Below are 15,534 nucleotides of genomic sequence, written 5' to 3'. Positions count from 1 at the left end.
AAAGAACACACAGACATGGGAGCCTAAGAGCTTCAGTCTGTATCTCAGCTCTTCCACTGGGTAGGTTTGTGACCTGGGACAAGTTCCTTAACTGACCTGTGCCTTGATTTCCTCATCTGTAAAATGTGGAAAATATTAGTCTCTAGCACATGGAGATATTGTAAGGATTAAATGAATTAATATACAAAATGCTTAGATCATGTAATTGCATTCTATTATTATTATTATTTGCATTCTTGAGATCAGAACCTGCAACCAGCATCTCTCGATGTGTTCTAAAATGCCTCTGTAAGTACCTGATGGCAGAAGAATTCCCAAACAACCAAAGTCCAAATAAAAAAGGAGGGAAATATTGCTGTATTCCAGTGTTGCTATATTCCAGACTGTATGCAGTCTATAGACTGCATCTCCACAGCAGGAAAGCATTTGGAAAGTGTGTGTGTTGGGGAGGGATAAGAAAGAAGAAACAAATTTGTAGAATGAGCAACTGATTTTACCTGTTTCTCTGTCACTCAGACTTGTCGTTTCTTCTTATTTCTTGATCAGCGCTGACAGAGATTCCCGTGGGGACTGATCTTCCTGCATATTGGACGGCATCTCTGAGAGCTCAGTTCCATACTTAAAATGGCAATATCAGCCAGCACTCAGAAACTGATGTAAAGGGTTTCTGGTGCAGCTATGACCATAGCAGAGGCAGCAGTAAAAGAGGATAGCATGATGAAACATCAACTTGATCTATGGTTTGTAGGCCGAGTGTCAAGACTTTTTCACACTAGTGCACTCTCACTTCTATCTAACATTGCTTTCACTACTTGTTTGTTTCAGTAATGAAATTGATTCTGCTCCTGAAACTGACAAAGGTTCATGTGCTTCCAAGTTGAAGAGATTGGAAAGGACACAGATTGAGTGCTGGTGAAAATAGTTCAATTAACTTGTATATTTAAGTACTTATTAGGTGACTTGGGTTTTTGAGTATCTATTACGTGGCTTGGATATTTGAGTAGCTATAACATGAACCAGATCTTGAAATAGTGAAGGAAATAATGCCTCAAAGATAGCAAAATAAGATGTTATGTGATGATAACATGAAGCACTGTAAAATAAATGCCAAAAATAAATAAATAAATAAGTCCTGTGTGGTATCGTTCAAAGGAGCAAATATCATATGTGGCTTATGAAATCTTGTGAGAAGTTATAGAGAAAATCTGTTGGAAATGTGTCTTCAAGAATGATGCAATCTAGACAAATAGATAGGGAGAGAAGGTGCTGAGGTCCTTCCTAATCCTCACCTTGGTATTTGTGGCTTTCTTGGATGGAAGTTGTAATAACTGGCTTGCGGGATCATTGGATAATTTACTGAATTCATGTTTCACTATCATAGGTGTAGACAAGGTGACGTTTTGAATGAAGCTCAAATGGTAAATTTTTACAAAGATTTTTATTGGTCAAGATCTTTTCAACATTCAACATGTTTTAATAGACCTTCATTAAAGCTTTATTTTCTTGCAATCGCATGCATTGTAATAGCTGGTGTGAATATTATTAAGAGAAAGTCTGAACCTGCAATTGAAGTCATTGTTCACAGTTTGGGGGTAGAATTCCTAGGGGTCACAATTGCTAACCTTGTTGACCCTGGACATGCAAACTAATCACTATTTAAAAGCCCTCTTCAATGTTGAGAAACTGATAATTTGTCAATACTGATGTTGATTAATTACATAAATATAATTTCCAATGTCCGGTATCAATACTTAAAGCCCTCCTAGAAAATACAGGGAAATAAAATAATCCAGCTCTATTAATAAACACAAATTTGAATGAAAAGACTTGAAACCACATCTAGATTTAAAAAAAAAAGGAAATGTAGGTTATCATCAAAGACAGGATGAAAACCAGGTCTTAGAGAGTGCTATATAAACACCAATGAAACAAACTGATGTGAAATGAAGACTAAAACAACATTGAAATATCCATCGACTACAGACTTCTGCTCTTTTAGCTGTGTCTCTTTTAATGACTCCTCATGGATTTGTTGTTGAATGTGAACTTGGGTTCAGCAGGCTACCCACGTGGAAAAATCCAACGTGGAGTTAGAACTGCTGATCTAAATCTCTGCTTGGAAGTCAAAACTAGAAATGTAGATAGGAAATCACCCACACAGAGATGGTAGTGCACCTGCGGGAGTGATTGGCATAAAAGAGAGAGACTACATTGACTAGGGCAGTGATTATCAATCCTAAGGATTTCCAGAATCACCCAGCAGGTATTTTAAAAACACAGAGCACAGGTTGTATACTAGAACCTTGGATCAGAATCTTTAGGAAAGGAGTGTTGTTACTAAGGAATCTACAAGTTTAAAAAATTATCTCCATGTACACATGTATAAATAAAATTTAAAAAATAGTTAAGGAAAGGTCCTAGAAAAATGCCCACAAGTTAAAAACCAGAAGCCATTTTTCTCTTTCTATAGATAAAAAAATCCAAAAATATTTCAGTGCTCTAGAGTTTATGCATTACTAGAATCAAAAAAGTTGAATTAGAAGTGCTTTTTTATCTACGCTATTAATACCCCTTTAACTTGTGCCCAAGAATTAATTATTTACATAAGCATTTTCCTCATTCTGTTTTACCAAGTATACATTAACTATGATCTCCACAATTACTAAAGGGAATTAACCAGAGTTTCTCACATAATTCATAAACAAATAGCTTAACATGGAACCTTGCTTATTAACAACTAGCCCCTCCAAAGAACTAACTGCTCAATAATACAAAAGCTGTTATTAAGAATTGGAAATATTTTTAATAAATGGAGAATGTTTTGGTAACTTCAAATGATAATACTGTAATGCTTTTTTTCTGGCTTTTTTCTTCTTCTTCTGGATGTGGGGAACGTTTGACTGAAGGAGTTCTACTTTCTGAATCCATGTGACATACTGTTATTATTACACCTGTCTACTGTTATTATTACAACTCTGTCTTACAAGAATTTGATAAAGTCAAATTTCTTCTTCGTGAATTCTGAACCTGTAGGTACTCACTTCCTCTAAATTATAAGTGCTGTTGCTCAGGTGAAAGAAAGACTCACTTGCTTTTCCACTTTCAAATACTATAGTTGAGGTTCCTGCTGAAGTGTCCAGGTGTCCATGCTCTGCCTGACCTTCCCGTCCACTAAGCTAATAACCATGCCTTTGGCGTCATCATAGATTCTGAAGGATTGTGCTGTGAACTAGACCAAATGAAGCACTTCTTTATACTAAACTGGAGGAAATAGTGCCCATCCACAAATGCATTCAAAGTTAAATAAAGTTAAATATGTTGATATTTAACTCCTTTTATATGCCCATCATTTTCCCTGAGAAATTTTCAAGGTATAGTTTTCATTTCCCTTGAGAAACAACATAAAATTCTCTTCATGTTACAGTGTCAGCTCAGCTCTTATCATTTGCAATCCTGCTGTAAATATAGGCTCGCACTCAGAGTTCTAATGATTTTAGGTAGAGAGAGAGGGAAGGAAAGAGAAAGTGTGTACATGTGCAAGAGAGACAGAAAGAAGCAGTAGCCTAAATGTATTGTTGTACATGATTGTACAAAAAAACTAGAGATCAAAAACATAACAGATCTAAACAAGACAAGTTAGAGTAGAGATGAAGCGTTTCCAAAGCAAAGGGGTGATTAGACTATAGAACAGAATGGATAAGAAAATGGCGTACCTGGGTAAGCAATAACATTTATCTTGGTACTGATGAAAATACGTGGAATTACTCTCAACAGAACAGGATTTGCCCTAGTGCTTTATTCTTATTCTTCTATTTGCATAAAGCTTTTAAGAAGAGGAGAAAAACAAACTAAAAGCATATAATGTAAAAATATGTTGGAAATTCTGCCAATGCACTATCAAGAAACTGAAAAAGTTGAAATTATTTGTTTTTAATTTATTATTTCAACAAATACTTATTGAGTTCTTATTTTGTGTGGGGCACTGTTCTGGATGCGGTGTGGCTTGGCAGTCAAGATAGACATAGTCACTATTTTCATGGCATTTACATTCTGGAGAAAGAAATTGATGTGAAACAGGTAATTTTCATGAGGTATGATGAGTGTTAGGACAAGAGACATACAGGGTGCAAATGGGACTTGTAGCAGTGTTGGAGCGTCCCAGCCATTCTCTCAGGGTGATGAAGTCGGGGAGATCAGGTAGAAGGGAAAACACATCCAAAATTGTGAGGCCTAAGACAAACTGTAGCATTCCCAAGAGTGATGGGAGTTCAGAACAGGTGGCAAGTGGGGTACCAGTAGCGGAAACATTGGAGATGGCGCTGGAGTTTGGGAAATCACCCGCAAGGAGGTGAAAGTATGAAAGGAAGGCAGGGCCCAGATAGAGGTGGCCTCACAACTGGGAAGCCATTGAAGGATTTTAAGCAGAAGAGTGAGCTGATTTGTTTAAAACCACTCTGTATGCTATGATGGAGAAACTGGTATGAGGCAGATGGAGATGGAGGAGATCAGTCAGGAGACTGTGAAAGTGGACAAGATGAGAGAGTGGGTGGCTTACACTAAGTAGGAGTCAGTAGGATGGAGGTATAACTACTATGTCCTGCTCCACTAGCCTGAGAAGTGTATGAATGTCTGGAGTCCTCAATAATTCAAGAGCATGTATGTTTTCTCCCTAAATTCTTTCTCCCATAAAAAGCTCATGAACTCTCAAAGTCCATTCAGTTCAATGGGTTACAAAAATTATTTTAAACTACTATTTTGTTTTGTGGACTGTTTCCACATTTTATATTTTGGAGGTGGTTTATGAACTGAGAGTGGTAAAACTAGTTCGTATTTACTACTTAGCAAGTCTTCGGTAGGTAGTCTTTCAAATCTCGAGAATATATGGGTAGAGAGTATTCTTAGTTCCCATAGTTGAGTACTCCGCCATAGTGAAGTAGGAAAACTCTCATAAGCGCAGGTTGTTGGCTCTGGTTACTACTGTTGCTTGTGCAAGATCTTCATTTGAGTACCTCCCAGTTGACATGAGGAAGGTAAAAGTAGATGAAGTAGATTATATTTCCCAAATGCAGCCATACAATGTCTCCCATCCCTTGTGCTCTTTGGAATCTTACCACTCTGCTGTCCAGATGTGGTCCCTAATTACCCTCCCCTTGAATCTGAGCTGGCTTGAGGTTAGTTTGTAACCAGTGGAATTTGGCAGAAGTGACACAACATGATTTTCAAGACCTGGTCATAAAAAAGCAACACAATTTCTGGCTTGTTAGCCAGGAACTTAACTTTCGAGCCCTGAGCCATGATGTAAGGACCATCTTGAGGCTGCCATGCTGTGAGGAAATGCAGGCCTCGTGAAGAGGCAGTGTGAAGTGTTCTGGGTGACTGCTTCAGCTTTGGTCCCAAGAGCCAGCTTCAACCATTCTCCTTTAGGTAATTCCAGCCCCCTGTGTTCAAGTCACCTCAGCTTTTGCACCTTTCCAACTAAGTCTCCAGGTATGGGACCGATAGAGGTTCTTGCTGTGCTCTCTATACATTATAGACACAAAGAATCCATGAGCTTAATTTTTTTTTAAATGGGGTGGTTTTTTACACAGCAGTAGTAACTGAAACAGTTAATGTGTTTCAAACATTGCATTTACAGAGGAGAGTTAATATGCACAAATAATATTTAAATGAGAACTGCTGTTTTATGGCAAAATGCAGTGGTTAGAAATATCAAGTCCATTGGTTTCTCTACTGTTTTTGTAATTGGGTCAAGATGAGATTAGAAATATAAGAGAAATAAGTATTATTGGCACTAAATAAATTTATTTCAATTGAGCCTTTTCAAAGACACGGGAAAAATTCCCTACTTACTAGAATTTCTTTATAAGACCATCATTAATTTTCAGGCTTTCTTTCGTTTGTTTTACTGGACTTTGCATCAAAGAAGGAAAAAAATGATCAAACACTAGATAACCAATTTTATAATGCTGTGAAAGATAAAATAAAGAATAAATAAGTTCTGGGATCTGAGAAACTCAATGAACTGTTCATTATAAAATGCACTTGGTTAATTTCTCATCTCTTTTTTCTTTCTAGATTTTGGAGGAACATAATTATGTGTGTGTTGTGTTAAGACTTAATCAAAAGGAAGAAAAGCAGACAGTCACATAATTTTAACAATCCAATTTGTATCATTTTCCCTGTGGAGGTTTTTAGATTTGATCTAACATTCAGTGTGCCCCCTTCCATGATGCTGTGAGGTCTGTAGTTACTTAATACTGTTTACAATCATCACACTTAGGCTGTGTCCTTTTCTCATTGCAGGGAGATTTACAAGCAGAAGATAAGATCAGCCGAAGTTATGCATATCAATTCAGAAATGATAGATGAGGCTGGATCTCTCCCTCTTTACAAAGGAATGCAGTACATTTTTGATCAGAGGAAAGAGAGTTGAGAGGTTGCTTGTATGTCTTGTCATTCATCTCTATTGAGCAAGATTATGTAATAATTTAAATACTGTGCAGATTTTACAAAGCATATGCATGTCAAATATGCAAATTTAGTGCATTGGAAGCATTACAAACTCCTGTTGGTCTGATGTAAATATAGTACTGATGAAAGATTGCCAACATGGATAATGAAAGAGTGTTTTTCTACAGAACCATGTGTTCAAGTGGCTATTTAATAAATATTCCTCTTTACGCTGCTATAATGCATTGGTGATAGGCTGTGTTGCTTTGCCAAGTCTTTTCATTATGCCATATCTCTAATTTGGAAGAATTTTTGTTCAAAATGATGGAAAAATTGTTATAATTAAAAATAAAACAATAATTAAAAATTGCCTCATTCAAATACATTAGAAACTGGAAATCCAATTGTTTTCATAACTATTATTCTTTCAAGAAATAGTTTGGGAAATAAGAGAGTATGATAAGCATTGCAGTGGGTAAAAAAATCAATCTGGTATTGTCCCAGACCTCAAGGCTATTTTAATGTAGAACAAGAAGTGTAGTGGGTGTTCATAACCATAAAACAAGGAAAAGAAGAGTGGACGCCCTCCATAGCCTTCTGATCTTCTTGGATCACTTCAGTCTGTTCTGTACACAACAGCCAGAAAGATCTTAAAGCACAAAAAAGATAATGTCTCACCCTATTGGGAGCCCTTCAGTAGCTTCCTACCTCATTCAGATTAAAATCCAAATGTCTAACAACCTCCAATGCCCTGTGTAATCTGGCCCCTGGCTGCTTTTCCGATGTCATTTCTGGCCTTCTTTCCCTCGTTCTTTCTTCTTCAGCTATACTAGTTCTTGCTGTTCCTTAAACACTTCAGCATAGCCTTGCCTCTGCCTCATTTCCCTCCGGTTTCCCCATGGCAACATTCTTTCTTAATTCAAGTCTCTGTGTGTTACCCTTGGAAAGAGATTATGTGGGCCAGACAGAGTCACGTTGTCTCATACCTCAGATGCTCTTCTTCATTCTGAATGAATGGAGGCAGTTTAAAATGAACATTAAGTGGAAAAGAAGTCACAAAAGGTAGGAGAGGAAAGGGTTTGTGTGGGATTGGTTAGTCCCACCACTTTGGAAGTCTTGGTAGCATGGGTACAGTGGGCTGGAGGCAGGCATCTGAATTTCAGTTCTTTCTTGGCACTAGAGATTGGAGCTCCTTCTTGTAGTGAAGATTACTTTCTAAAGAACAGGATGTAAAACCTCAAGGCCTTGTTTAGTGACCCAGTTGTAGGTGGAAAAATTTATATCTATATATAGAGAGAGAGACAGACAGAGACAGAGAGTGTCAGACATAAGGTGCTTAATCTGTTCAGTAAATCCTAGTGCCTCTTCAATATCAAGTGGAAATGATGTATCATATATTTTCTCATGAAATCATCATTCATTGAATAAGAACTTGATGAGCATCTACTGTGGCATCGAAAGTATTGATAAACTATTGTGTGACGGATCCATGCGGGTGGGGCAAGCTTAAGTAAAACTCACTGAGTGCTTTCTTTGAGTTTGGGGCTCATTCTTTTGACGTTACAACCAGTATTCATGTGTCAAAAATAAGCAGTTACTATTGGTTTAGCACAGCTCAGAGGCAGTAAAATCCTAAAACAAAACAAAAGAAATCAATTTACAGAAAACCATTACTGGTTTACACAGAGTAAAATAATTCAAGTCAGGAGATGATATTAATGGTGACAACCATAAAGATGTTGGTGATGGTGGTGATGCTAATTAACACACATTAAGTGTTTATTCTGTCCTATGTACTTTTAAACACAAATTACTTAATTCTCAAACAATCCTGTGATAAAGATATCATTATGATCCCCATTTTACTGATGAGAAAAAAAAGAAGCCTAGGGAAGTTAAATAACTTGACCAAAGTTGCACAGCTAAATGAGTAACAGATGCAGGACTAGAATTAAGGCAGTCTCTTTCCAGACTCCAAAAATTCTGACAGTGTTACTTAATCTGGGTTATCAAATTGATAATACATTTACGAAGTTAAGTGAAATTGGAATAGATAGAACACGTTTTTGATAGAAGTATTTACCAATGGCTGTGTTATATTCCCAATAGTTTAATTAGGGGAACTCTTACTTATGAGTGTGACTGACTTTATAGAGAATAGTGGTGATGAGGAGAAAGGTGGAAGATGGAGAAGTGTTTGGCTGACCTAAGTCATTACCAGTTCCAATTACCATGAATTTTTGAATGCTCGGGAAAAGAATTCTTGTTTGAACTAGCTGATTTTGAGTGAATCACTCTTTGGGAACTTATCCTAAAGGACAGTCTCAATCATTCCCAGAGACAGACTGACTGATGCAGTTTGACATCTTGCTGGTATGTTCTGAATCCACATGCCTGTCAAGATTTTTAAAGGCATAAAAGTAGTTTTCAAATATTCAAACCTGGGCCTGGGGGAGACTCTGAGTCTCACAATTGGAAAAGAAATAAATTGTGTCAAGTGTTTACTACTCAAATCCTCCCTTAGAATTGGCATGTCAGATTTGCAGGAGAGGGCGGATCCTTCGTGTTGGGTTCCTGTAATAGAAAGAAAGGAGCATTTTGGATATGCAGCACTTAGAAACACAGAGAGGGTGAGAGAGACTGCTGCACAGATTGGATGTCAAGACTAAAAGGCAGCCAGGCAGTGCCAGGAGAAGAATCATTTTTGTGAATTTGTCCATTTTCCACTTTTCCAGATGCTTTCAACTGGAGGTTATAGCAGGTATTTCACAAAAGAAGAGTAAAACGTATAGACAGTGATTCCCAAGCAGTTTACCAATATAAAGTCTTCTTAATTATTTTATTATAAAAAGTATTTGTGCATTTTCACATTGTGAATGATCCAAATACCCCAAAGGCTTGTAGACTAAAACACAATACACACACGGCTACTTCCAGTCATTCTCTTGGAAGTAACTGTTTATTAGCAGGTCTGAGTTTATCCTTGCAGTTTTCTTTCCACATTTTGCATACCTATACATATACGTATACACAAATGCAAAGTGGTGGTTTTGTGAACAGTTTTTTTTTTAATTTAACAACGTGTCTTAGACATCTTTCCATGTTATTCTTTTCAGAGCCCAGGATGGAGTTTAAAGATAAGTATGCAGCATAATTTATTTAACTAGTTATATATTAATGAATAGTTTGTTGCTAATTTTTTTGTTCCTGCTTTTGTTCTTAAACACACTGCTGTAGACACTTCACTTCTGGCCATGGTTGGGTAAGTGGTTCCAAACTTACCCTCCTGCCGTAGGCAGCGGTAAGATTGCACAAAGTGTCTGAGGCAACTCTGTTCAGGCATTGGACAATGGGCAATGATCCTTGGGAAATGATTTCTACATGTGCTCTGACTTAATGCCTGAGGGCAGTTTCCGGAATACTGTGTTGGGCTAAATCCCAGAAGAGCAAGGAATTTTTGCTGAATTGAGAAATTCTAGGCTGGTGAAACAGCTGGAATTTGAAAGTGAAGGAAGTTTGCAGGAAGAAGCTGTGTGGAAGCAGGGCTCAGAGGTCGGATGGGTTCCTGAGGGTGGTTGACCAAGTGCTGGGCTAACAGACACAAGGACACACCTCCACAAGGCCCAGCAGAGAGTGGCTGCTGTGCAGCTGGGGGCTGAACAGTGATGTCGGAGGTGGAGAAGTGCTGGGGGCCACTGAGTTCCCCAGTCAACATGGGGAGGCCTTGCTGACTGAGCACATCAGACATTCAGTTAAGACCCCAGAAAGGACGAACCTTGTCGATAAAGACCAAACTACTGAGTAAAGTCCAAGAACAAAAACAAAATAGACCAGCACTGACAAAATATAAAACCAAGAGCGTCTGTCAGTAATTTTATTCTAAGAGGCAGATCAAAAGTCAATGTCCTCTAAAGGTAAACAATATAATCCAGATTTCCTATGATACATCATCCACAATATTCAGCATAAAATAATGTTGTTTGTCAAGACATGTAAAGAAGAAAGTTACATCCATTATCAAAAAAGTGTGTTCAATATAAATAAGCCCTGAGATGACCCAGCTGTTGCAGTTATTAGACATGAACTTTAAAACATGTCATAAATATGTTCAAGGACTGGCAGAAACACATGTATAAAATAAGTGAATATTAAGAAATTTAGCAGAGAAATGGAAACTATAAAGAAAAGAACTTTAATACTGAGTTAAAGGTAAGTCAGTAGAAATTGCCCAATCTGTAGAAAAGAGAGCAGAAATTTTGGGAAAATAAGTGAACAATGATGTGTGGAACAATATTGTATTATCTAGCATACATGTAATAGGAATATTAGAATGAGAGTAGAGAGGGAAGGGGCAGAAAAAAATAAAGTAATGCCCCCAAGTGTCCCAAAGTTATTGAAAATATCAACCTTCAGACCCAAAAGTGTCAGAAAAATCCCAAGCAGGATAAATACAAAGAAGAGATAATCACACCTAGGTGAAATAATATATAATAATAAAATGCTTTAAAAATATTCAACTCTGTCAAAATATTTTAATACTCTAATTTCAGTGGAAATATGAATAAATCCTTGATTCTGCTCCTTTTGCAGTGTGCTGTATAGAAATGTCTGTGGAGAGCAATTCACTCTGTGTAAGGAGACAACATACCTTTGTAAAATACTCTTTTGTTGGTCCTCTGTGGCGTCAAGAAGTCTGTGTGATTGCAAGTCTATTAAGGATTGTTCTTTCCTGGGCAGCTGAAAACAAAAATCTGGTATTAGGGATATCTGGCTACTAATTGAAAGTCATGCCTTGTGAACAAAAAACACCATAGACAGAGAAACACAAATCTAGCAGTTTCAAATATGAGTGTCAAAAAGAAACTGTGCTAAAAATTTTTTAAAATTTTAATTTTTCAAATGAAATTATTTTTGAGCCCCTAAGATGGCAAGGTAAGCCAAATGTCTTTGTGGTTGTCGCGGTTCAATTCTAGAAAGTTGGTTAGCTGTTGACACATTAAAAATTGTATATCCCCCAATCGCCTTTTTCTCTCCTTCTGAAATTCCTAATGGACATACATTATATTGGACCTTTAAATTCTGTTTCCCATGGAAAATAACCATTTTTTAAATGATATCCATGTTTTTATATTCTGTGCTCTATTTTGGGTGATTTCCTTTTTTTTTTTTTTTGGTGAGGAAGATTAGCCCTGAGCTAACATCCATTGCTCAGCAAAAAGAGGAAGATTGGCCCTGGGCTAACGTCTTTGCCCATCTTCCTGTACTTTATATGTGGGATGCCTGCCACAGCATGGCTTGATAAGCAGTGTGTAGGTCCGCACCCGGGATCTGAACCTGTGAACCCCGGGCCACCTAAGCGGAGCGTGCGAACTTAACCACTATGCCACCGGGCTGGCCCTTTGGTGATTTCCTTAGACATCAAATTCAGTTTATTAATTCTTTCTTCAGTCTTGTGTAATCTGTTCTGTAACCTATACACTGGGCTTTTACTGACACTTACTCTGTTTTACATTTATGGAAATTTTACTTGATTCCTCTGTAGAAATGTACCTCTGGTTAATACTATTTGGTTATTTGATTTTGTTTTCTACTTCTTATTTTATGTCTTTAATTATTTTAAACAGATTTTTAAATAGATTCATTCAAGGCACTCTATTAATCTTCTTTTCCTGAATGTTTGCATTGTTTACTCTCCCTCATGAAAGTTCATTTATTCATGTAGTTTGTAATTATTTTATTTTGAGCTCATAGCTGGTGAGAGTATTATTCTGTGTGGGAGTCCCATGAGCCTGTGGCTATGAAAGTGTTTCTATAGGAACAGCTTCTTATTTCAGTCAGATCAATGGAAGTTTCCACAGTTCGATACCAGATTTTGTTAATTTCTCAGCAATATGCTCTCTCACTTCATAGTGTGAATTTGTACCTCACATCCACATGTGGCGTTTGGTTTTGTGTTTCTACCTGAGGTGTGAAAAAAGCAAAGCTTGTGGAAGAGGGCTAATACGCTATTATTTTAAAGGGAGTATAATTACAGAGAGTGGGAGTGTGGGACAAGGGGAGTGAAGCAGGAAAGAACAGAGTCACTGTGAAGATGTGTTATCTGTCTGGCCACTGCTAAGTGTGACTGAGAGCTTCATCCTTGGGATCTTGCCTCTGAGCAGCCTTATAAATTGCATATCAGTAGCACCATTGTAAGTGTGTCTAAGGCAGAGCGAGGAGGGAGAGTGAGAAAGGAGGAATTTGTCCACTGGATCCAGTGGATTCTGTCTCCCATTGGTTAAAAAGTTCAACCCATGGGTGTGAACTACCCTGCACTTCAAGGTTGCATATGCGTGGGTGCCCAGGAGGATTCTAGGGCACCCCATTCCTCATGTTTAACAAGGAAGCACAGGACAGAGGCAGGGAGCATGCAGCATGCAGACAGGTGAGGGATGTTGTGCGGTCAGGAGGTGAGGCTCAGTTAGGTCCTGTCTGAGTAGGCAGGAGCTATTCGGAATACAAATGCCTTGGTCATTTTGACCCTTAAGAGTCTTGTGATAGCCTGGATTCTGGACCTTGGGAAGAGTGCAGGTGATCGTTAGAGCTGTTTTGCTCAAAAGGCAAGTGTGTGATTCTGGGGATTATGTAATGCAGTCGAGTGTATTGTGGTTTCATTTTCCTGTGGGGTACAGTTTTCCTTTCCTTTTCGTAACTGATAATCTTCTCAGTGCCTACATGGGTGGGTAGACACATGTCTAGTTCTTTTATTTTCATGGAAGTGGTAGCTTTTTTATGCTCCAGGTTTTGTGGTGAATGTCTCACTTTCAGATCTCCTGCCTCGTGTCACGCGCAGGTATATTTGGTAGGCTATTGTAATGATCCGAGCGAGGGGTAATCACATATCTATGTATATAAAACTTCTCTACCTCCCGGGGAATGGTTGAATAAGAAATGTCAAATGAGATATGTATGATTTTTTAAAATTATGGAATACTTTATAGATCTTGTTATTATATTGGTGTTTATTAATTCGTGAAGTTTCAAAGGGAGAGAAATTCATATTTTTTAACAGTCCTCAATTCCAGTGACAGTGCTGTGGTGCGTTATTTTAGGCATTATCTCACCCAGTTTCTATTGGATACATGTCCTGGCTCTATGGGTAATGTTACTTAGACATTTTGTATACTTTTAAAGCATTTATTATGGATACTTTTAAAGTCGTCTGAAGGAGAAAACATATATAATCTAGACAATATTATTTAAGAAAGATTTTGTCTTGCTTTCTAAATTTAAAAGTTTAGCTATGTTTCCTTCATGTGGATCTCACTGCAGATACATCTGCTTCTGTTTTGTGTCAGAACTGGAATGCTTCCGCAACTATATAAATCATACAGCTTTCAACATTAGGGACTGAAAACGTATGATTTCTTTCTCTCATTATCGTAGATACAAAGACATTTTATAAGTTTTTAAACTGTGAATCAGCTAAATTAGTATTAAAATGGTATACTTGATGTGGAAATATGACAAAAATTTTGGTAATTATTTCTGTTAACTATCCATGTTATGACACAGAATATAACTAGGAGAAAGCTAGAAAAGATAGAGAAGTGATAACTGACCATAAAGCTGAGGCTAAAACACAAAGTAGGAGTAGATTGGCCTTCAAATAAGAACCGTAAAGTGATTTTCCATGTAATTGCCTGTTTCTGTCCCTCACATCAGGATTGGTTCTATGAGCATTGCAGTTCATTATATTTTTTTTCTCCTCAGTGAACCACATTGAGGCCTTTACAAAGTAGTCCTGAGGAGAAGGGCTTCCACTGGTATTCTGGGATGAATAAGCAATTATGATTAATAAATACCAGATTATTGTGTATTACATCGACAGTTGTCTTTCTGAGAAGTTAGGAATGGATACCTTTAGGCAGTAAAGGACTTAAAAATCTATAGATAGCAACTGAAAATAAAAAAATATCGGGGACGGCCCCGTGATGTAGTGGTTAAGTGCGCGCGCTCTGCTGCTGGCGGTCCGGGTTCGGATCCTGGGCGCGCACCGACGCACCGCTTCTCCGGCCATGGTGAGGCCACGTCCCGTGTAAAGTGGAGGAAGATGGGCACAGATGTTAGCAGAGGGCCAGTCTTCCTCAGCAAAAAAGAGGAGGATTGGCATGGATGTTAGCTCAGGGCTGGTCTTCCTCACAAATAAAAATAAATAAATAAATAAATATTTCCTGACTAGAGAATTGTTACAAGAAGGCATGTCAGAATGCTAACTAAAATAAAAACCTTGAAAAAATAGTTGAAGGCAACTAAATCTTGTTTGGCTTAGTACATATGGCTAAGGTTGTTCTAATTTGTGAAAACATTTGGACCTTGAGCGAAGCTTTCCTATTTTACCTAACCTTCTTCTCACTCCTCTCGCCAAAGTCTCAGAATCTTTCAGTATCAAGTTCTTTGTTTAATCCTGTGAGAGTGAGGGAAAGATTAGTTTGTGTTTATGATTTAGTTGGCAAGACTTGAAAATTTGCTCCATAGCTTTTAATTTGAAAAAGAAGGGAGAGAGAGAACTACAAAGAATATTCCACATGAAAGAATTAATATAGTGTTCTATGAGAAGAAGTAGATGATCTTTACAGATACTATATTTATGGACAATAATTTTGCCTCTTTAATTAGAATAAAGATTAAGTAACACTGTAAAATTGTCTGTGTGTTGAGCCAGCAGTCTCACTTCCGTCCTAAACAGATATCCGCACAAATGAATTCTCAACAGTGTGAATATACTTAACACTGCTGAACTGTAGACTTAAAAATGATGAAGATGGTAAATTTTATGTTATACGTATTTTATCACAATTAAAAATAAAAAACACACACATTTATTATCCTGCACAGTTTTTGAGGGTCAGGAATGCAGAAGCAAGTTAGCTGAATGTTTCTGGCTGTGGGCCTCTTGTGAAATGGTAGTCAAGTGGTCAGCTCAGGCTGCAGTCATCTAGAAGCTTGATTGGGCCTGGAGAGTCCATTTTCAAAATGACGCACTCCTGTGGTAGTTGAGGAGACCTTAGGCTTTTGCTGACTCTTAGTAGAGGGGCTCAGTTT

This window comes from Ceratotherium simum, chromosome 34 (assembly GCF_057802395.1).
Source record: "Ceratotherium simum simum isolate JZ-2026a chromosome 34, ASM5780239v1, whole genome shotgun sequence".
Lineage (NCBI taxonomy): Eukaryota > Metazoa > Chordata > Mammalia > Perissodactyla > Rhinocerotidae > Ceratotherium > Ceratotherium simum.
Note: the sequence above shows the minus strand (reverse complement) of the source record.